Source organism: Amblyomma maculatum, chromosome 4 (genome assembly GCF_055883805.1).
Source record: "Amblyomma maculatum isolate TAMU_Amacu chromosome 4, ASM5588380v1, whole genome shotgun sequence".
NCBI lineage: Eukaryota > Metazoa > Arthropoda > Arachnida > Ixodida > Ixodidae > Amblyomma > Amblyomma maculatum.
Window position 1 is genome coordinate 116,999,886 of NC_139347.1, and position 21,818 is coordinate 117,021,703.

Here is a 21,818-nt window from a genome sequence, read left to right on the forward strand (position 1 = left end):
CCGGGGCAAAAAAGCCCCGCGCCTCGCTTCCGACGCGCTTATCTACCCTCGTCTGTCGCCGCTAACATCATGACCCCCCCTAAGGTTATCTGCTTGCTCATGCGCACTCGCGCTGCCTGTGCGAACACAATACGAATAGAAAGGCGCGCGCGCGGTTTAAAACACCTAAAGGGGCTGCGGAGCCCCACACGCCCCCCTCTCAAGACGGAGTCACGAGATGTCAAAAAACGAAACAAAAAAAAAAGACACTGGGTGGAGTACAAAAACCATGCTGGTTCTGATGAGCTGCCCTCTTGAAGGAATCCGCTGGATTGGTGGCATTCATCAGACAATGGTCCAGGTGGTTCACATCTGGTAGACCCGAGTGCCGTTACGTACTTTATGGCCGCTCGTAGTACTTTCTCAGGTCGGCGACGTTGACTGGTCCGGTCTCCCGGCCACCCTGCACATGACGAAGCATGTAAGCCAGCCGCGAAAGACGCTTTATTACTACAAAAGGACCAGTCCACCGAGGAGCGAGAGAGGCAGCAAATCGTCTTGTGGCATCACTTAGCGGGTGTGAGCGGCGGAGCACTTTATCCCCAACGCCGAACTGCAAAGAACGCCTGCCCTTGTACTGGCCGCAGTGCCCCAGGCGGGCGAGGTCCAAGTTCTCCCTGGCCTCCTTTAGAGTTCCAGCGAGACGACTGGAGAGATCTTGGGTAAACCTGGAATAACTGGGAGCCTGTAAATCAGAGTCATGGGTAAAGGCACGTTCAATGGGAAATCGAAGGTCAAGGCCAAGAAGAATAGCTGCCAGCAAAAAACCAGTCGACCGGTTTACTGTGGTTCTTGTGGCGAAAGCCATCTCCTGCACTTGCAAATCCGGGTCTTTGTGACGTTCCGTGAAAGCCGCGAACATGTTTTCAGGTTTCTGTTTACCCGCTTTGGAATGTTGGCCTGAGAGTGGTAGGGCCTACTCTTTTTGTGCTGCACGCCAAGAGCTTTGCAGGTGTCAGAAAATATCCTGCCCTTAAAATACGTCGCATTATCTGGGATTAGCTGCGCCGGGAAACCGAACCGAGTGAATGCGTCGAGGTGTTTATCCCAGACTACTTTTGAGTCCAGTTTACGCAGCGGGTATAATTCAACCCATTTAGAAAAATGATCAGTGACCATTAGCAAGAAGCGATTTCCTTTCACAGATCTAGGATAAGGACTCATTATGTCGCAGGCCACAATTTGCCACGGGTAATGGCTCTCCACAGATTGCAAGAAGTCCGGTGGTTTACCTCCCCTTGCTTTCGCTGCCAGGCATGTAAGACAAGTACGGACGTATGCCACGACATCATTTCTCATGCGGGGCCAAGTCACGATGCGACCCAACTTTTCATATGTTTTCTTGCCATCGCTGTGGCCTGAAAGGTGTGTGTCGTGAAAATAGTCCAAAAAGAGCTTGCGGAGGCTCTTTGGTACGACAACACGAAATGGGGACTCACCACCATCTGTGTCTGCAGTTGTTATATATCTCAGAAGTCCATCCTCTGCTTCCAGGTAGCAGTCATAGCTGCCGGTAGGAGCTGTACTTCCTGCAAGTTTGGCACTGTCCAGGCCCTTTCGTATTTGGATGCACTGAGGATCGCTTAGCTCAGCTTCGAGCAGCTGTTGACGGGAAACCATCGTTCCCCAGGCATCAGCGGCTTCCGCGATCACCAGGACTTGCGGTGCCTGCTCGCCATCTGCAGGTAACGGAGCTCGGGACAGGGCGTCGGCTGCCTTGTTGAAGTTGCCTTTCTTGTTTCCCACCCTGCAATTATAGTGCTGAAGAGCGAGCTCCCAGCGGGCTAGACGGCCAGCTGGGTTTTGCAGCTTTGACAACGAAGACAGTGCCTGATGATCGGTCTGAATTGTAAACTCAGCCCTATCCAAATACATGTCAAACGTTCTTAGCGCAAATACAATTGCCAAGCACTCTTTCTCTGTTACTGTGTAGTTTCGTTCCGACGATGAGAGAGTGCGACTTGCAAATGCCAAAGGGCAAAGCTTCCATTCGTGATCCTGAACCAAACAGCACCTATTCCTTACTCACTAGCATCAGTGTGCACTGTAAAGGGCAGATTTTGGTCCGGGAGCCGAAGACGAGCAGTATCAGAGATAGCTGTTGACAGCGCCCTAAACGATTCCTACTCCGTGCCTGTCCATGACCAACGGGCACCTTTCTGGAGAAGCTGGAGGAGGGGTCTTGCCAGGTCCGCCCAGTTTGGAATGAAGTGGCAGTAGAAACCGACCATGCCCAAGTATCGCTGCAGGCTCTTGGTGTTTTTTGGCGACAGCAGCTGCAATATGGCCTGCAGTTTCTCCTCGTCAGGCCGGCCTGTGCCCTGTTCAACAACGAAACCAAGCAGGTTGATTCTGCGTGAAACCAACCGCACTTTGCGGGTGTTAATGGCGATTCCTGCGGCCTGCATCCGTTGCAAAACAGTGGTTAAATGGATGAGATGTTCATCTAGGCTTTCTGAAAACACCACGATATCATACATGTATGCCATTGCATAGTTTATTTCCGCGTCTCCTAGCACTATATGCATCACGCACTGAAAAGTAGCAGGCGAATTGCATAAGCCGAAAGGCAGTCGAACAAACTCAAATAATCCCCGATGGCAAGTGAATGCAGTTTTTTCGATGTCACTTTGGTCAATCGGTATCTGCAGAAAACCCCTGCTACAGTCAAGGGTAGTGAAGAAGTTTGCTGATCTAAGCGTATACATAGTAGAGTCAACTGACGGAAAAGGGTATGAATCTCTGACTGTTACCCCATTCAGCCGCCGATAGTCGACACATAAGCATTCTGTGCCGTCTTTCTTAGGCGCAAAAACAACGGGAAAAGCCCAAGGGCTCTTCTAGGGTCTTACTGCACCGGTAGCCACCGTTTCATCCAGAGTGGCATCCAGGAGTCCTCGCTTGTGGACGCTCAATGGCCTGAGGTTGAAGCTGATCGGGCGGGAGCTGCCGGTGTCAATCCTGTGCGTCAGCACATTAGCTTTTCCAGGAGCCTCCGTGAACATGGTAGCGAAGGACTCGAGTGTCTCCTGGATTCTGAATCTTTCCGTTTGTGACCCTGTGAAAGACTGCAGGATAGTGAGAACACCACTTTCTGCCACTCCAGCTGAAGGGGGTCTGCAACCAGAAGATTTATGGGACATTCTGTGATGTGTGTATTGAACTTGGGTGGTTCTGCAGTAATGCCGTACCGGCAGCTGCCTGAATGTCGGTCGACAATAATTCCTGCTTTCCAGATGAAGTTACGGCCCAAAAATACCGGACAAGAGAGTTCGCGACGATGCAGAAAGCGCTGCCTTATTTTGCGACCATTCAGGGTAATTGTCAGACGTGCCGCAGAGGTTGCCGAGGCTGTCTGTGGCGATGACATCCGGAGCTTTGTGATCACGTCTCGTAACTGCAAATGTCTTGCATCGCATGCTCGGTTGACCTCATCGCCAAAAACAGAAACAGTGGAACCTGTCTCCAGTAGAGCGGGCACTTCTATCCCCGCTATTTTGACAGCCGCCAACGATGCATTATCAGGGCGAGCATTCTGGAGGCAGACAGTGGATGGCAAATCGCTTACCGTTTAGTCCTTGATGTCCTGGGGCCGTGATACACGTTCCAAGGGGCCGCCAATCACCTCTAGTGCCGGGGCTGTCTGGGCCAGAGGAGACGACTTCTTTCTTCGTCTCTTACGTCACTCAGACTGACGTCTGCAGCAGCCCCATACCCTGGCCGTCGGGTGATGAGATGACCAAAACACCAGGCTCTGTGCTGGCCACGCTCATTCGCCCGCATTGTAGCACCCTGCAGCCGGAAGAGGCCCGTTCAGACCTGTCACATCCGGCAGTCAGCAAGTCACCGGAGGAGGCCCGTTCAGCCCTGCCACCACTTGCACTCGGCCAGTAACCGGAGGAGGCCCGGTCCGGCCTGCCACCCCTTGTGCTCGGCCACTCACCGGAGGTGGCCTGGTCCGGCCTGCCACCCCTTGCGCTCGGCATATCACCGGAGGAGACCCGGTCCGGCCTGCCGCCCCTTGTGCTCGGCCAGTCACCGGAGGAGGCCCGGTCCGGCCTGGCCCCCCTTGCGCTCGACCACTCACCGGAGGAGGCCCGGTCCGGCCTGCCACCCCTTGCGCTCGGCCACTCACCGGAGGAGGCCCGGTCTGGCCTGCTACCTCTTGCGCTCGGCCAGTCACCGGAGGAGGCCCCGTCCGGCCTGCTACCCCTTGCGCTCGGCCAGTCGCCACAGGAGGCCCGGTCCGGCCTGCCACCCCCTGCAGTCGGCCAGTAAGCGGAGGAGGCCCTGTCCGGCCTGCCACCCCCTGCCGTCGGCCAGTCAGCGGAGGAGGCCCGGTCCGGCCTGCCACCCCCTGTAGTCGGCCAGTCAGCGGAGGAGGCCCGGTCCGGCCTGTTACCACCTGCAGTCAGCCAGTCACCGGAGGAGGCCCGGTCTGGCCTGCCATCCCCTGGTGTCGGCTCAGTTCAGGAGGAGGCGCACCAGGGATTGCTACCTCGTGGAAGTCACCTGCCCCCATAGAGCGGCTGGGGGTCATCACGCTGTGGGCTGCCAATCATCCGAGCCATACACAGAACGGCTCGAGGCAGGTCTCCGCTGGGGGAGGTGGCTTGTAGTTGAGCTCCGCCAGAAAAGATGCCTCGATGCGGGAGGCCTCCCTGGCCATATCCTTGAAGTCCAGAACTGGCGGCGCCGGAGCTATGGCTGGTTCCTCGGATGGCACCGTTGTATGGCATGAGCCACCTCCTCTGGTTCCGGAGCTTCAGGATCTGCCCGCTCGTGCAGCTCTTGAAAACTGCGCAAAAACTCGAGCAAACCCTCGTGTTCGCCTTGCGTCATGGCACAAAGCTCATCCTTGATGCGGATGGCATAGTCCGGCTGCAAAAACTCTTTCCGAAAACGCTGCTCAAAGCCCTGTTTTGTTGTGAATGGCCGCTGTCTACGCCTCCAGGTTGCCGCGGAACCTACTAAAGCTACAGGAATCAGACATGTGACCAGAGCACTGTCAGAAATTGCCATTGCCATCTGAGAGTCATCGAGTTCATGAAGAAAATCGCAAACAGATTTCTTGTCAGCACATCCTTCAAACCTCGCCACGGGCAAATTTAGCTGCAGATGGTTATCGCGATACAAGGGAGTGGGTGTTAACGAAACTGGCTCGCTTCCCATCACTTCTCTAAATTGTGCCTTGGACACAAGTAGCTGGGACAGTAGGCCAATAATTTCGCTTTGAAAATCCGACGCTTCACTTTTTCGCTCTCCTAATTGCTCATCCATAGAACCAAATGGGGGGGAGGTGGAAATTCAATTTTTAACTGGGCGCTTGTGCCAGGTAAGTTGAGATTACCCGCCATAGCTACGCATGAAAACATCGAATGTTCTCACTAAAGTTGCGACACTCGCGGGGCAAGCCAAAGCTCGATCAGAAATCACGTTGGGCGCCAGATGGAGGCCTCGTCTTCAAAAAGCGGGCCCGTGAGCTATGGTCTCGCCCTACGAGTGACAAATTCAGTCTCTTAAAAACACCGGTTTATTCCGGGTAAACAAAAAAAGGAAAACAAAGAAACATAAGGCGCTACTGCGCTGAGAACAGGCTGTTCCTGCGCGCGACAATAGAACACCAACGGAAAGCGGGAAGAATGTCAGGGCCTTACCGCGGCGAAACAAAGCACACTGCGGAGCGAATAAAACGAGCAATGGGGCCAAAGTGCTAACGGCGGCACAAGAAAGATTGCTCCTCGCGGGACAGCAACTCACAGGAATACGCCTAGGCTTTTCCTGCAGGCACTGCTTCCATCTTCGCGTCGGCGATCGTCTTTCAGTCGTCCGTGCACACCCTGCTGGCCCATGACGCTCGCAGGTTGCCCCGCGCCGGCCTCTTCGCCGGGGAAAAAAAGCCCCGCGCCTCGCTTCCGACGCGCTTATCTACCCTCGTCTGTCGCCGCTAACATCATGCCCCCCCCCCCCCCCAAAGGTTATCTGCTTGCTCATGCGCACTCGCGCTGCCTGTGCAAACACAATACAAATAGAAAGGCGCGCGCGCGGTTTAAAACACCTAAAGGGGCTGCGGAGCCCCACACACCTGAGCATGGGCCGTTGGAATTCTCCACCGCAGCCGCCCCTCGACCTGTCATCCAAATTCCAATGTATTACACTCTACAGAACCCACGACTGCCTAAGGCTTTCCGCGGCTGTCAGAAGGAAGACGTCTAAGACTGGCGCACCCGGTATGAACGGGTCGCCGCATTTAATCAGTGGGACGATGCCGCGAAGCTCAGGAACGTCTTCTTTAGCCTGGAAGATGGCGCTCGTACTTGGTACGAGAATCGCGAAGGCGCCCTATCATCGTGACGCGAGTTCTGCCGCTGCATCCTGGACACCTACACCAGCCCAGATCGCCGAGAACGAGCGGAAAGTGCTTTACGCGCTCGCATACAGATGCCGAACGAGACCATAACCATGTACGTGGAGGACATGACTAGGCTGTTCCGACGATCTGAGCCGGCCATGCCCGAAGAGAAAAAGGTGCGCCATCTCATGCACGGCGTTAAGGAACAACTGTTCGCTGTGCTCGTGTGCAATCCGCCGAGCACAGTTGCCGAGTTTCTTTAGGAGGCAATCATGATGGAAAGAATGCTCCAGCAGCGGTCTACGACCTACGATAGGCCGGTACTCACCGCTTCGCTCACGGAGCCGCATTCGGCAAGCGGGGCTATACCGGATTTTCTTCGCGACATCATCCGCTCCATTTTGCGTGAAGAGCTCCAGACGCTTTTCGGTGCTGCCCAGCCGACGGTCGGCTCTGTCGCTAGTATTGTCCGAGAAGAGCTCCAGCAAGCATTTCGGCCTTCGGTACCATCTGCTAACCCGCCATCCTTTTCCACCGAGTCCTACCGGCTAACGTATGCGGACATCTTGCGAAGTCCCCCAACTGATTCACACAATTACTGCCACCCGATCAAGACTTTATTCAGCCCATCCCGAGCCATACATCGACCACCACCGACCACCCCAGCGAAAGGCAGACCTGTTGCGTGCCCCATATCGGCAGGGCCTGTGCTTCCACTGCGTAGAACCTGGTCACCTGTATCGACAGCGCCCATATCGACAACTGTGACTGAAGGGTTTCCCCATCGACATGCGTAGCCCTCCTTTAGGCCAATGACCCCGGGATATTGAGGACTACGTAGCCTAGCAGCGCATGGCGCCAACGTTTAGACGACAGTCATGATCTCCGTCTCCACGCCGACCATCCTCGCAGCCCAGCTTCTCTTGGATGGCGTAGCTACGGCCGCCTAGTCTGAGCCGGGAAACCTAAAGACAGCGACCTCAGGGGGCGAGGCCGCTTCAAATCGACGCGACGAAGACCCCCCGACAACGCGACCTGTGAGCGACCGCGACTGGACGGCCCGGACGACAGTTCGTACACGTGAAGATAGACTCTCGATGGATATACCCGTGGTCCTCGACGGCTATAAGGTTCGCGCATTGGTAGACACTGGTGCTGATTTTTCGATTTTAAGATGGAAGCTAGCGGCGCTTCTAAGAAAAGTGATGACGCCATGGTCGGGCACGCAGATTCGAACCACTGGCGGGCATGTAACTGCGAGCGGTTAGTGCACAGCGAGAGTCCAAATTCGCAACTCCACATTTGTTGTAAGCTGCCTTGTGATACCTGACTGCTCGCGCGACTGTATCCTTGGCGTCGATTTTCTCAGGGAGTATGAGGCCATTATCGATCTCCGGAAGCGTACCGTGAGTTTTTCGACCGAGAAAGCTGATGATATTGACACCGCAAACCAACAAAGCCACGCCCCTCTTCGAATTTCTGCCGAGAGCATTTCTATTCCGCCACGTTCCAGTGTTTTTGTGACTGTTAACTGCGATGAACTACGTGACGAAACGGCGGTCGCTGAGGGCAACCAGTCCCTTTTGCTCACCCACGGCATCATGCACCTCGGCGCGGAGTCTCATCCATCTCCGTAACGGCCGATCTGAGCTCCTAGTGACTAACTTCACGAAGGAACCTCGTCTTCTTTTTCGCGCTACCGTAATCGCATTCGCCGACGCCTTAGCGGACGTTACTGAATGTTTTACGTTCGGAGAAGTTGAAAATGTGCGCTCATACCTTGATCGTCTGGATATTAGTACAGATCTCTCGGAAACACAGCAGCACGACCTGCGTTCTCTCCTTCTAAAATACAGTTATTGTTTCGCGACATCATCGAAAATTCGTCAAACGCCTCTTGTGAAGCACCGTATAATGACTCCCGATGATGCCCGTCCTATACGCCAGCAGCCATACCTCATCTCAACGACGGAACGTGAAGCGATTCAGACACAGGTTCAGGAGATGCTTCGTGATGGTGTCATCCAACCCTCCAACAGTCCGTGGTCGTCCCCTGTCGTGCTGATGAAAAAAAAGGACGGCATCCTTCGCTTCTGTGTTGATTATCGTAAGTTGAACGACATCACTGAAAAAGACGTCTACCCGCTGCCCCGTATTGACGATTCGCTCGACAAACTTCGTCGCGCCCAGTACTTCTCCATTGAATTAAAGAACGGGTACTGGCAGATTGAGGGCGATGAGCGGGACCGCGAAAAAACAGCTTTTGTCACCCCAGATAGACTGTATGAGTTTAAAGTGCTGCCATTCGGCGTATGTCAAGCGCCGGCTACTTTTCAGTGGATGATGGACACCGTTCTCGCCGGCCTCAAATGGCAAATCTGTTTATATCGACGAGGTTGTCGTGTTCTCTGAAACATTTGGAGAACACCTCGAACGCCTTCGCGCAGTATTAGATGCCCTACGGTCAGCTGACGTGGCTACAAAGAGTTGAAGTTTCTCGGTCATCTTGTGAGTGCCGCAGGCGTTAGGCCAGACCCCGATAAAACTGCCGCTGTCGCCAAATTTCCCGTTCCTGCCACGAAGAGGAGTTCAAAACATTTCCTTTGTTTGTGTGCCTACTACCGCCGCTTCATCGCCGACTTTTCCAAGATAGCCGCACCCCCCACCCGCGTCACGCGGGATGATACGCATTCGTGTGGGCCTCCAAGCAACAGGAGGCTTTTGCGGAGCTACGCAGACGACTGCAAACTACCCCTGTTCTTGCGCACTTTGATGAAGACGCTGCCACCGAAGTCCACACCGACGCCAGCAACATCGGCTTCGGCGCTGTACTCGTTCAACACCAAGCTGGCGTGGAAAGGGTCATTGCGTATGCCAGCCGCACGCTCTGCCGCGCAGAAACAAATTATACCGCTACGGAAAAGGAATGCCTCGCGGTTGTGTGGGCAACCATGAAATTTAGGCCTTACCTCTATGGCCGCGCGTTTAAAGTCGTTACTGACCACCATTCTATGTGCGGGCTGGCCAATCTGCGTCACCCATCGGGGCGCCTAGCACGATGGAGCCACCGCCTTCAAGAATTTGATTACTCCATTGTGTAAAAACCTGGTCAGATGCACGAAGATGCTTACGCGCTCTCGCGGGCACCCGTCGGATTTGTCGATAACGTCACGAATGACAGAGGTTTTCTTGGACTAGTGAATGCCTCAGACATAATGACCCGACAGCGAGCTGACCCAGACCTTCGACCTGCCACTGACCGCCCAGAGGGTCGCGCTGCTGACGTCCCCCGCCAGTTTGGAAGGCACCTGTCTGCATTCTGTTTTCGGAATGGCGTTTTGTTCAAGAAAAACTCCAGCACTGTTGATCGAGCGAACCTCCTTGTCGTGCCGGCCGACCTTCGCGACGATATCCTTTTTGCTTGCCACGATGAGCCCACCTCCGGCCACTTGGGATTTGCACACACACTCGCTCGAGTTCGTCAAGCCTATTATTAGCCTAATCTTTCTGACGCCGTCCATCGCTACGTCAGAGGCTGCCGCGAGTGTCAACGTCGAAAGCTCCCTCCTCTCAAGCCCGAGGGTTTGCTCCAACCTATTATTCCACCTCGGACGTCATTTGACCAAGTCGGCACCGACCTACTGGGCCTATTTTCGCTGTCATCGATATGTAACAAGTGGATTATAGTCGCGACCGACTATCTCACACGTCTTGCGGAAACCAAGGCAGTGCAGCGGGGCACATCAGTTGAGATCGCTAAATTCTTTATGCAGCAAATCGGGTTGCGTCATGGCGCACAGTCCCTAGTCGTAGCCGATCGAGGCACCGCATTTGCGGCACAGCCCATGCACGACGTGCTCGAGCTTAGTCATTCCAGCCACTGAAAAACTACTGCATATCACCCGCAGACGAATTGCCTCACGGAGAGACTCAACAAAACGATCGCCGACATGATCGCAATGTACATAGACTCGCAGCACAAAAATTGAGATGAAATTCCCCCCTACATCCCATGTGCCCACAACACGGTCACCCAAGAGACGACGCGTTTTACATCATTTCGCCTAGTCTACGCAAGTTACGTTCAGAACGCTATGCTTCCGAGCTGCACAGATGATCATCCACTCACGCCAGACGCCGAGCAGTTTGCTGGGCGCGCTGAGGAAGCACGTCAACTTGCCCTCATTCACATTCAGCAACAGCAGGGCACGGACGCACGCCGCTACAACCTCCGTCATCGACATGTCGCATACCATCCTGGAGAGAAAGTTTGGGTGTGGACCCCGCTGCGTCGGCCCGCTTGTGTGATAAACTGATTTCCCGGTCAAAGTAACATACGCAGTTCTTCCAGTGGGTACTGTGCAGCCCTCGCGTCGGCAACCACGCTCCGAGGTCGTGCACGCTGTCCGCATGAAGCCCTATTTCACGCGGTAGTGCGCTATGCGCTTGTTTCGTTGCCGCGTAGGACACCTTACCCCGCCTCCGTTATCTATGCAGACCATGTGCTGATCTTTGTTTACGCTTACATTGGCCATCGCTCGCGCTCCGTCCCTTATTTCTTTTTTTAAGAGGGGGAGTAATGCCACCTGGTGTCCCCATGTTCTTGCTGCGCCTGGAAGAAGAGGACACTGAAGTTGACTCTCGTGCTGTGCGCCGAACTTTGCCTGCTGGTACAGCTTCGTCCCGTCGTTTTAGTCACGTCTGGCCCTGTTGTCTGTGACAGTATAATAATTATAGTGCAGCAAAATCTGCAGAATATTTGAAATATTAAGAGTCGTGGGTATTTTCTAAACTGGATACAGTTATGTCAAAAATACGCAACCAGGCCATGCTGAGTGTAGAAAAATTGAAGCTCGGCCACATGGTGCCAATATTGGATATTCGCAGAAGGTAGGCGAAGATCATACATTGCTAATATACAGTTACTATGGCGCCTACATAATTAAGGCCCCGATGAGGCTGTATACAGTCCTGTTGACGCCAGGCATATATTGTCCTGGTATCTCTATAAAGTTCATGAAGACGCCATATATGCCCTTTATCAGGCCAAATAAGGTCGTGAGGATACCATATATGCCCCTGATCAATCCATATACGGTCCCGTTACCCGTTCAGATATGGATTATATGTTGCATTGTAAGGCCAAATCTGAGCCATATAAGGGCCACATTTTGCACTTATATGACTTTATCTGGCCTGATTTTCGATTTGATTTGCCCAGATAAGGTCTTATTTGCTGTCCTATATATTTGTATCTCTGGCAGCATATGTTCCATATCTGGAACAGATATAACATTTCCGTAAGGGTACATATATCATTTAAAGGGGATAACCTTAATGGGTACAACTAAATTAATGAATACAATAATTTCTCATAGTTTCTGACACACCTTATATATATATATATATATATAAAGGAAAGAAGCCAACAGTCGGCGAGGCCAAGGAAAGCGTTGGCGATGGTACTTTATGTCTCTTTTTTTAATATTTACTTGGATAATCACAGAAATTAGTAATGTAATCTGTTTAGGGGAAAGATAATTAAACACAAAGTAGGAGAAAAAACAACGTGCCGATGGTTCGGAGATAATTAAACACAAAGTCGAAAAAACAACGTGCCGATGGTGGGAACCGAACCCACGACCTCCGAACCATCGGCACGTTGTTTTTCTCCTACTTTGTGTTTAATTATATTTCCCCTAAACAGATTACATTACTAATTTCTGTGATTATCCAAGTAAATATTAAAAAAAGGGACATAAAGTACCATCCCCAACGCTGTCCTTGGCCTCGCCGACTGTTGGCTTCTTTCCTTCATGTATTATGACGAGCACCCTCATTTCCCCTTAATTGACCTGCTTATATATATATATATATATATATATATATATATATATATATATATATAAGGTGTGTCAGAAAACCATGACAAATTATTGTATTCATTAATTTAGTTGTACCCGTTAAGGTTATTCCCTTTAAATCAGTACCCCTCTGCGTATACACTGCGGTGAAGATGTTTCCAATATTTGTAGCGGTCTTGTGCGGCTAACAGCTGCAATATGTTTCAGCTCCTTTGTTACACTCTTTATATTATCCAAAGTACCAGAGAGATTCCCTCTGAAGTGCGGTTTTAACCGTAGAAATAATTATAAGTCACAGGGACGGAGATGCGCTGAATAGGATGGTTGTGGAAGTGCGGGAATACAATTTCGTGCCAAAAACACTTTGATGAACATTGTCGTGGTTAAGCATCCCATGTCCGTGCAATGCCTGGTCGCACACGTCCACTGCGCATCTTGCGCCTTTCAAGACCTTCGCGAATAAAACGTTGACTTTGTCCTGGAGGCACCAATTCGTTGTGGACGATCCCCGGACTGTCATAAGGCAATTCAGCATCAATTTCGATTTGCTTGTTCTGGCTTTCATTTGTCGGTGAGGGCCTGATTTGTGTCACTTACAAATTTGGCGATTTGCCTCGTGGTTGTAATCCTAAATCCCCGATTCGCACCAGTTAAAATGTGACTGAAGAATTCTGGCTCTCTCTCGTCATGAAGTTCATTGGCACGATCCTCGCGCACACTTCTCGCATCCATAAATCTTTTTTTAGGAATTTTCAGACAGAAAACATTAGCTGGGGCTTAGCTTTGTTTAAGCCTGGTAGGTTGCGAAAGCAATGCGGCGTCCTGGCGCAATCTTTCTTTCTCCTTGTCTATAACATCTGCCTAGCGAGGAGCAGCGCGCATCTATCATACCGTCACTCAAAATGAAAGCGCCGCGCCTCTAGCGGGAGAACCGCCGGCCGGCATGGCACGATCCGGGTTCGCCCGACGACCCAACTTGGTAGCCCATCTTTCGCAGCTGGTATGACGTCATAGGTCATCCACCGTTGACGCTTAAAGTTCGAACAGGGCACGGTCCGGGAGTATGCGAAAGGCCGTTCATGGGCGTAATATTGATTTTGCAATAAAAGCGTTCAAAATCAACTCTTGACTCATCCTCACGATGAGTCGATCGACAACCTGTCTTCTCAAGAGACTTTACTCTTTTTGCCTTGTTATCTGTTCTTTAGGTTAAAGGCATCCTAGACGAGCTTCATCATCCACTTCTCGGCTTGCTGAAAAAACACTTGGGCCATCTGAACACTTTTGCCATGGACAGTGAATGTTCTGTATAAACGTTTTCAACTTTGCATAGCCTACATTTAGCGGTTTCGTCAAGTTTCATACAAAATTTGCCGTCGCAGTTTTGCTCTTACTTTTGCCGGTCCACATACATAACACGCTTGAGAGACTTTATTTGAGGTGCTTTCAACAGTCGTGTTCAACTGCAGCAAGTTTAAATTGGTGCTACTGAGTCATGGGCGCAAAGCAGCCTAGCTGCTATATGAAGGAACAACAGCAACTTTGTCGGTCACGCTCAGTGTTACCAGTTTTATTAGTCTTCTAACACACATCTTATATATGTGATGCATGTTGCTGGGAACGAGACGCAGTTCACTGCTCAAACATTTAAAAACATATACCGAAAAGTGCACATTTCATGGAAGGAAACATTTTGTTTCACTACAAGTTTCGAACGGAGGAGCGATCTTTTACAAGAGTGGCGGATTTTCATTGCTACTTCAAATTTTATAGGGGCTGGCGAGGGGAATAAAAAGCAACTAAATTTAAAAATGCAAAAACATAGTGAGAAGAAAAGGCAGTCTGTGGCGTAGAGAAAATGCATTGCTCAGATGTGATTAGTGGGGAAGTACAATAACCCCGCGTGACCTCTGTTTTGAATGTTAATTGGTAGTTGTAGATTGTATGGTATGACGCGCTGATCTGAGGTGGCGACATTGAGCGCGTCCACGTATATGCTGTGTTGTGTCGGGTTTAATGGTGCATAAGCAGCTCAGGCTGTCATGCGCCAAGCACAAGCTTGTAAGTAGTTGCATACTATTTGTTCTAGTTTGTTTCAAACATTTACTTCCTTTAGAAAGCTAAAAACGCATGATAGATCAATAAGTCCACTTTCACCTAAAATCAAAGCTGGATGGAAAGGAATGGTTCATCGTAAAATCGGATACTTTTTATTTGCATTTCAAAACTTCTCCATGAAAAGAAAATGTGGTTTACGGTGAGCTGCTCTCCGCGTTCTTCACGCATGGGTTTGTTTTCTTTTCTGAACAAAACTTTGTGTGTCATGTGTGCGGAGACGGCATAATATTACTCCTATGAAGCGTTCCTAATGACATGATTTCCATTCCCCGAGAATTGGCTTCACCAACTGTAATTTAATACTTACCTCCCTACTCCATGATGACTGACATTCTTTAGTTTTTTGTGCACTAGCATCATGCAGCCTTTGTACGGCATATTTATGTTCTTGATTTGTTTTTCATGGGCTTGGCCAGCGCAAAAGTGATCACGCTCATTGCTTCGAATGCCGACATTACTCGGGACCCAAAAATGTTATGTCCTTGAGGAGGTTGTTGATATGTTGTGTATGAGGTCCCCAGTAGTGGTACAACTGCGTTTTTGCGGTAAAGGGCTGTGAGGACACTTAAGGAGTCTATGTAAACAATACTGTTTGGGATGTTCTCGTTCAGTATTTTTCTCCCAGCCACAGCAAGTGCATAACACTTAGCAGTGAAAACACTTGCACACTGAGGTAGTCTTGTTGTTCTTTCCCATTTTCCTTCTACTACTGCACTACCAATATATTTTGTTGTCTTGGAGCCATCCGTGTAAAATTGTGTGCAATTGTCGTATTTTTCTTTATGAGCTAGACATTCTTGCAGGATGTGTTGATGTGGTGTTTTCTGTTCACAAAAATGAGTTAGTGTGATATCACAAACAACAGGAAGGCTGTAGTACCATGGTGGCAGCGGATCGTGTCTCGATGCAATATCAGGGAGGGCATGTAATATTCCTAGTTCTTGACATTTCTCTTCAAAACAGAGTAACAAACGTTTGATTGCTTGGGGCCTCTTGTTTAACAATACTCTGGAGGCACACGTAGTGATAATATGGTAGCATATATGTTTTGGTAGGGAGCGTATTTTTATGATATATGAAAATGTAAGCATGGATCTTCTATATTTAGATACGGTTTGTTTTTGTCTGCTGAAAACTGGTGATTGAAGACGTAGTGTAACTGAATAATGTACACGGTCTAATCGTTTCAGATATGCAGGTCCTGCTGACTCGCATACTATGGAGCCATAGTCTAGGCGAGAGCGAACGACAGAGCAGTCGATGGGTAAAAGGCAGGTCCGGTCAGAGCCCCAGTTCTAGCGTGAGAGGACTTTGAGTATACTGAGAGATTTGGAGGCTTTGTTTTTGAGTGTGTTTGTATGAGAAAGGAAGCGGCATTTTTTGTCAAAATTTATACCTAAAATTTGTGTTTATGTTTTACTGGTAAGTGCGATTTCATTCAGGCGGATAGTGAGGTCTGTGCAGTCATCGTCTAAGAGCAAATAGAACAGCCACAGATTTGTGTGCGGAAAACTTGAAACCATTCTTATCTGCCCATGATGCCACCTTATTTACAGTCAGCTGAATCGGCCTCTCACGTGTTGCTACGTTTGATGATGTGCACGCAATTTGCAAGTCGTCTACGTAAACCGAGTATATAATCGACTTCGGTATTATTTTCGGTATAGTCCATTTTTACTAAAGTAATAGCGTGGCACCTAACATGCTCCTTGAGACACACCATTTTTTTGTGTGAAGATTTTAAAAAGGGTCGAACCGAGATGTACTTGAAATGACCGTTCTGACAGAAAGTCCCCCGGTTATTTTAGCATTGTGCCGTGAAAACCAAGCTTCCTAAATCACGCAGGATCCCGAACCTCCACGTAGTATTATAAGCTTCCTCGAGGTCAAAAAACACAGGGCAGTGCTGTCTATGTACAAAGGCTTTTCGAACTGTATTTTTGCGGTGGACAAGGTGATCAGTAGTAGAACATGTTTTCCTGGCACCGAACTGGTGAATGTCAAGTAGTTTCCGGGATTCAAGAACAAACATTAATCTTACATTCAGAATGCTTTCGAAACACTTCGCAAAGCAGCTTGTCAGGGCTTTTGGCCTATAACTGCTTGGGAAGTTGGGTGACTTCCCAGGCTTTAACAGAGGTACTATAATGGCTACCTTCCAGGTCTCAGGAATTTTCCCAAATATCGAGATTTTAATAAGGCATTATACCACTGCTTTAACTGAGGTTGCAGATAAATGAGCTAACATCCCATAGTGGACCTCATCGGGTCGTGGTGCAGTGTGTCTGCGGGCTAAAAGCAGTCTGTTTAATTCTTTCAATGTAATGAAAGCATTAAACGTTTCTTTTGTGCTACCAGTATTTGGAAGTTTTGTTTTTCGGCAGTCGATTTGTGCATAAAAAAGAATCTATATAGTGTGTAGAACTTTAAAAAAGCAGCAAAATGTTCCCCCATTATGTCTGTTTGTTCCTCTGTGCTTGTTTGTATGCTAGTAGCTGTAAAAAGTAGAATTGTAAAGGGTGAGTATTTTCCATCCAGTTTGTGTACTTTCTCCCACATGCTTTTTGACGTAACGGAGGTTTCAATAGAGGACACATACTTCTGCCATGATTGATTTTCCACCGTACGGCGGATATTCTGCGCTTTAGCTTTTGCTTTCTTGATTTATATGATGTTTTCATGTGTTGGGTTGTGCCGAAAAGTTGCCCATGCTTTATTACATTCTTTTTTGCTTTTCTACATTCTTGCGTGTACCAAGCTTTTCGATTCTGTCGTACCAGTCCCGATGTCAGGAGAATGGCTAGGTGAGCAGCGTCAATAATAAATGCTGTGAATACTTTATTTAACTTGTCCTCATCAAGACTGCCGAAACTTACTTTTTCTTGGACAGCATTTGCACTAAAAAGCACCCAGTTGGCTAAATCTAGCTTCCAACGTTGCGGTTTTGTTACTGTGATTGATGGTGATGAAGGTAAACTGATAATGACAGGTAGATGATCACTCCCATAAGGGTTTTTAACAATGTTCCATTTAAAATCGGTAAAAACATTTGGTGAACAAAAAGACAAATCAAGGCAGCTGATATTACCAGTGCTTGGAGTGCAATACGTGGGTTTGCTCATATTTAGAAGGCAGACATTGTTGCGAAGAAGAAGAACGTCTAAAATCCGACCTCTGACGTCCATTTATTCACTTCCCCATAAGGAGGAATGAGTAATAACATCCCTTACTAAATATATGGCTCTGGCAGTTGCATTAAGATGGTCTGTAAATCATGAAGTGTAATAGTTAAATGAGTTTCGATGTATAAAGAACATATCGTTATAGTTTTAAAATGCACCATGGTCACTGCAACAGCTTCAAATAAGGTTTAAAGACTGATTTCTCAACACTACCTTGGACCACGATAGCAGCGCCTCCAGAGAGCCTGCTTGAATTCTGCTGGTCACACGGAAGACTTGATACTCTTTCAGGAAGTTTTTGTTCTGTGGTCCAAAATTAGTCTCCTGTAAACACAATGCGACCGGGGAAAATGAATTTGAAATGTCAGTTATATCAGTGTAGTTGTGTAAATGTCCGCGACCGTTCCAGTGAACTAGAAACGCGAAGGTGACGGGTTATTTGGCGATGAGGTTTTAAATCCCAGGTTGTTGGGTATTTTGAACCAGTTACTGGAAATTTGTCCCTTTTTTACGCTGTAGAGAGTTTTGCCGCCGCTGCTGCAGGGATGAGGTGAGGAAGGTGTCCATCAATCCTATGATGTGTTGGACGTTCGTGCAGAAGGCACGAGTAGACTTGTTTTCGATCTCGCCCCTTGGGACGAGGCCTTTAGGCCCGCTGACCTTGGGGTCAGCGTGTCCTGTTTTGTGGGTGGTGGAGCAGCGCTAGCTGTCTCCACGGAGGGCGCAGATGGCGCTGCCTCGGCCTCACTGTGTTTTATCTGGGCAGGCGCCGATGACCGTTGTGACTCCGCGTCCTGCTCTGTCACAGCGCAGTAGGAAGGTTATTCTGGCAAAAAAAAGTATCTTGCGTGATTCCATTTAAGATATATTTCCCGTGACTTTCAGATTGATTATTTTCTTTCCTGTTTTTTATGCTGGGCATGACCGCGAGTAAGCAGGATGATATCCTTGACAGTTTGTGCAAAAGGTGTGGTTCAACATCACAGTTATATGTGGTGTGATTTTGGGAAGCACATTTGGCACAGGTGAGTTGGCCCCGGCAGCTTTGTGAGCTGTGGCCGTGCCGTGGAAGTTATAGCATCTACGGGCGTCCCGGATGTAGGGCCTTAGTTAGTATCTGCGTATCCTACTTCGACAGATTCTGGGACAGTGCTTGCAGCAAAGGGGAGTACAATGTGCTTCGTTTGTAAATCTTCGCTGTGTCGTCAAATCTTTATCTCGTAAACGTCTGTGACATTTTGGTCTTTCAGGTCTTCAATGAGTTCTTGCTCGCTCACGTACCTAGCATGATCATGAGAGATGACTCCTCGGACACTGTTTAGGGATCGGTGTCGACTAATTGTAACTGCTATTTCTCCAAACGATTTGAATACACTTAGCTTCTGATGCTTATATGATTGCAGATTAATTCCAACAGCAGCTCACCGTTTTAAAGATTTTTATTTTATAGCCCTGGCTTATGGCCTCAGTCAGTGCTCGTGAAACAACAAATGGGGACATAAGTTGTGCAGCCATTGCCTCATGGTCATTGTGGATCACGTGGAAACGAGTAAAGTTGTTTATGTTCTTTGAAAAGAACAAGGTGGTCTCTGTGCGCCCCCTTGTAGTAAGAGGATCATCAAGAATGAGGAGTTTAGGAGCCATATAACATGGTTGTTTTGTTCGGCCAGGGTGGTGGCCACCCACCGCGGAGCCCAACAAAGGGACGCGATAGGAGCTTTCAAGAAGTCGTATACCATGACTATAACCAAATATTTCTGAACTCGGGGCAGTTCGCCACACAAGGTTCACCTTCGCAGCCTGGAAATATGAAGAAAAAAGGAAGATCAGAGAAGAGAGGAAAGTTGTAAGAAAGAAAAAAGGAAAGCAAAAGATGGAGGGGAGTATAGGAAAAGACGACTTTCGATTTCCCCCGGCTTGGTAAGCCCGGAGTCGCCGTCTATGGGAAGCGTGGGCCAAAGTGTGTTTGCTAAGCCGAGCCGCCTTAAAAGTCACAACACCTGGCATCGGCTCAACCACCAGGATTCGCTGTTCCCCAGACACGGCGATGCCACGCACAACTAAACGTGTGTGCTCGGGGTCTGTGGTGTCGCACAGTACAGAAAACAGCTGCTTTAACAGATGCCTCCTGCAGGGCGTAAACGTATCTGAATCAGTGGAAGATGCAAGGCGTTGTCACTCCCCACAGGTCCTCGAAGGCTGATGCGAAACCAAATCGACCCAAAAGCAAAATCACCAGGAAAAGAAACCTTGAAGTAGCGTCATGTACAAAACTCCAAGGATTATATTGTAACTAGAACTGAGAAATGGTTAAAAACAAAAAGGAACGGGAGGGTAGTGTACGCTTCGCAAAAAAGGAAGGGAGGTTAAAGAGGAGGTTAAAAAAGAGAATCCACAGTCAGTGTAGATTTGTGCACATCATCATCATCCTTCATCAGCGTAACTATACCCACTGTAGGGCGAAGCCCCCTCAAATATTTCCCCAATTAACCAGGTTCTGTGCTAGCTGCACCCACTTGACTCACGGGAACTTTTTAACCTCACCCGCCCGCCTAACTTTCTGCCGCCCCCTGCTACGCTTTCCCTCCCTTAGAATCCAGTTTGTTATCCTAAGCGACCGTCGGTTATCATCTCGTCGCACTACGTGTCCTGCCCATACCCATTTCTTCTTCTTGATTTCCACTAGAACGTCAGTAACTTGAGGTATTTCTCTCTCTTGCACGCTTTGCACGCTTTCTATCTCTTAATGTTACCCCTGCCATTTTTCGTTCCATAGCCCTCTGCGTTGTCCTCAATTTAAGTAGAACCCTCTTGGTTAGTCTCCACGCTTCAGCCACATAGGGGAGTACAGGTAAGATGCAACTGTTGTATACTTTTGGTAAGCACTTCTGCGAGTGCTTACCAAATGCACGCCATCCGAATATTATTCTTGTTATTTTTTCATGGTCCGGATCTGCGGTTACTACTTGTCCTAAGTAGGCATATTTGCCTACTACCAGTGCTTCGCTACCTAACGTAAACTGCTGTTCTTTTCCGAGGCTGTTAAACATTACCTTAGTCCTCTGCATATTGATTTTAAATCCTACCTTTCTACCTTGCCTGCCTAGGTCATCAATCATTATTTGCAGTTCATCCTCAACTTATCAACATACTTATCAAGGCAATGTCATGAACAAATCGCAAATTACTGAGGTATTATCCATCTACCCTTATCTCTAACGGCTCCCATTCCAAGTCTGAATACTTCCTCTAATCAAGCTGTGAATAGTACTGGGGAGATTGTGTCTCCTTGACTAACACCTTTTTTTATGGGAAGGTTGTTACATTCTTTATCCAGTACTATGGTTGCTGTGCAGCCACTATTATATCTTTCACGTACGGCTCGTCTAACCCCCTCATTTCGCAATGCCTGCATCACCTCCGAGGTTTCTACAGAGTCAAATGATTTTTCGTAGTCAATGAATGCTATGTATATATTCCGAGCATTTTTCTATAACCTGGTTGATGGTATGGATATGATCGATTGTAGAGTACCATTTCCGAAAACCTGCTTGATCCTTTGCTTGGTTGCAGTCTAAGGTTGTCCTGATTCTATTAGTGATTACCTTATACGTGATAGAAAGTAAGCTGATTGGTCTGTAATTTTAAGGTCCTTAGCATCCCCTTTCTTATGAATGAGGATGTTTGCTTTCTTCCATGGTTCCGATACCGTCGATGACATGAGGCACTGCGTGTGCAGGGTGGCCAGTTTTTTTAGCGCGATATCCCCCCGTCCTTCAACAAATCTGTAGTTATCTGATCCTCTCTATCTGATTTCCCCCTTTTCAATAGTGTTACGTTTCGCCACCGACAAGTGTGACAGCTGACGCGGCCACCGCATAGTAACAAGCAGAACAGCGAGCGGGTCGGCCATTTCGGCGCCGTCATGTCGGCCGCACAACGCTTCCTCCCGCGGGCAAGTCTCGACGTGATCCTGCCACGCGCCAAATGTGTGTGCGTGCGTGTGTGTGCAAACGCCGGCCAAGCCCGGAGCTCGGGAGAGAGTGCGCCGCCCTCGCCCATCTGCAGGAGGTGGATGAGATGCGTTCGGACCACCTGCGATTGAGTCATCCCATCTTGCCCAGACTTGCCGGGCTCTCCATTTCCTGTGAGGGTTTTCCCTTTCCCTGTGAACTGGAAAACCTATAAAAAGCAGCGGCAGACTCCGCTGCGACCGAAACTACTTTGACGCGCCGTAGAGATGACGCTAGACACGAGCTGTGT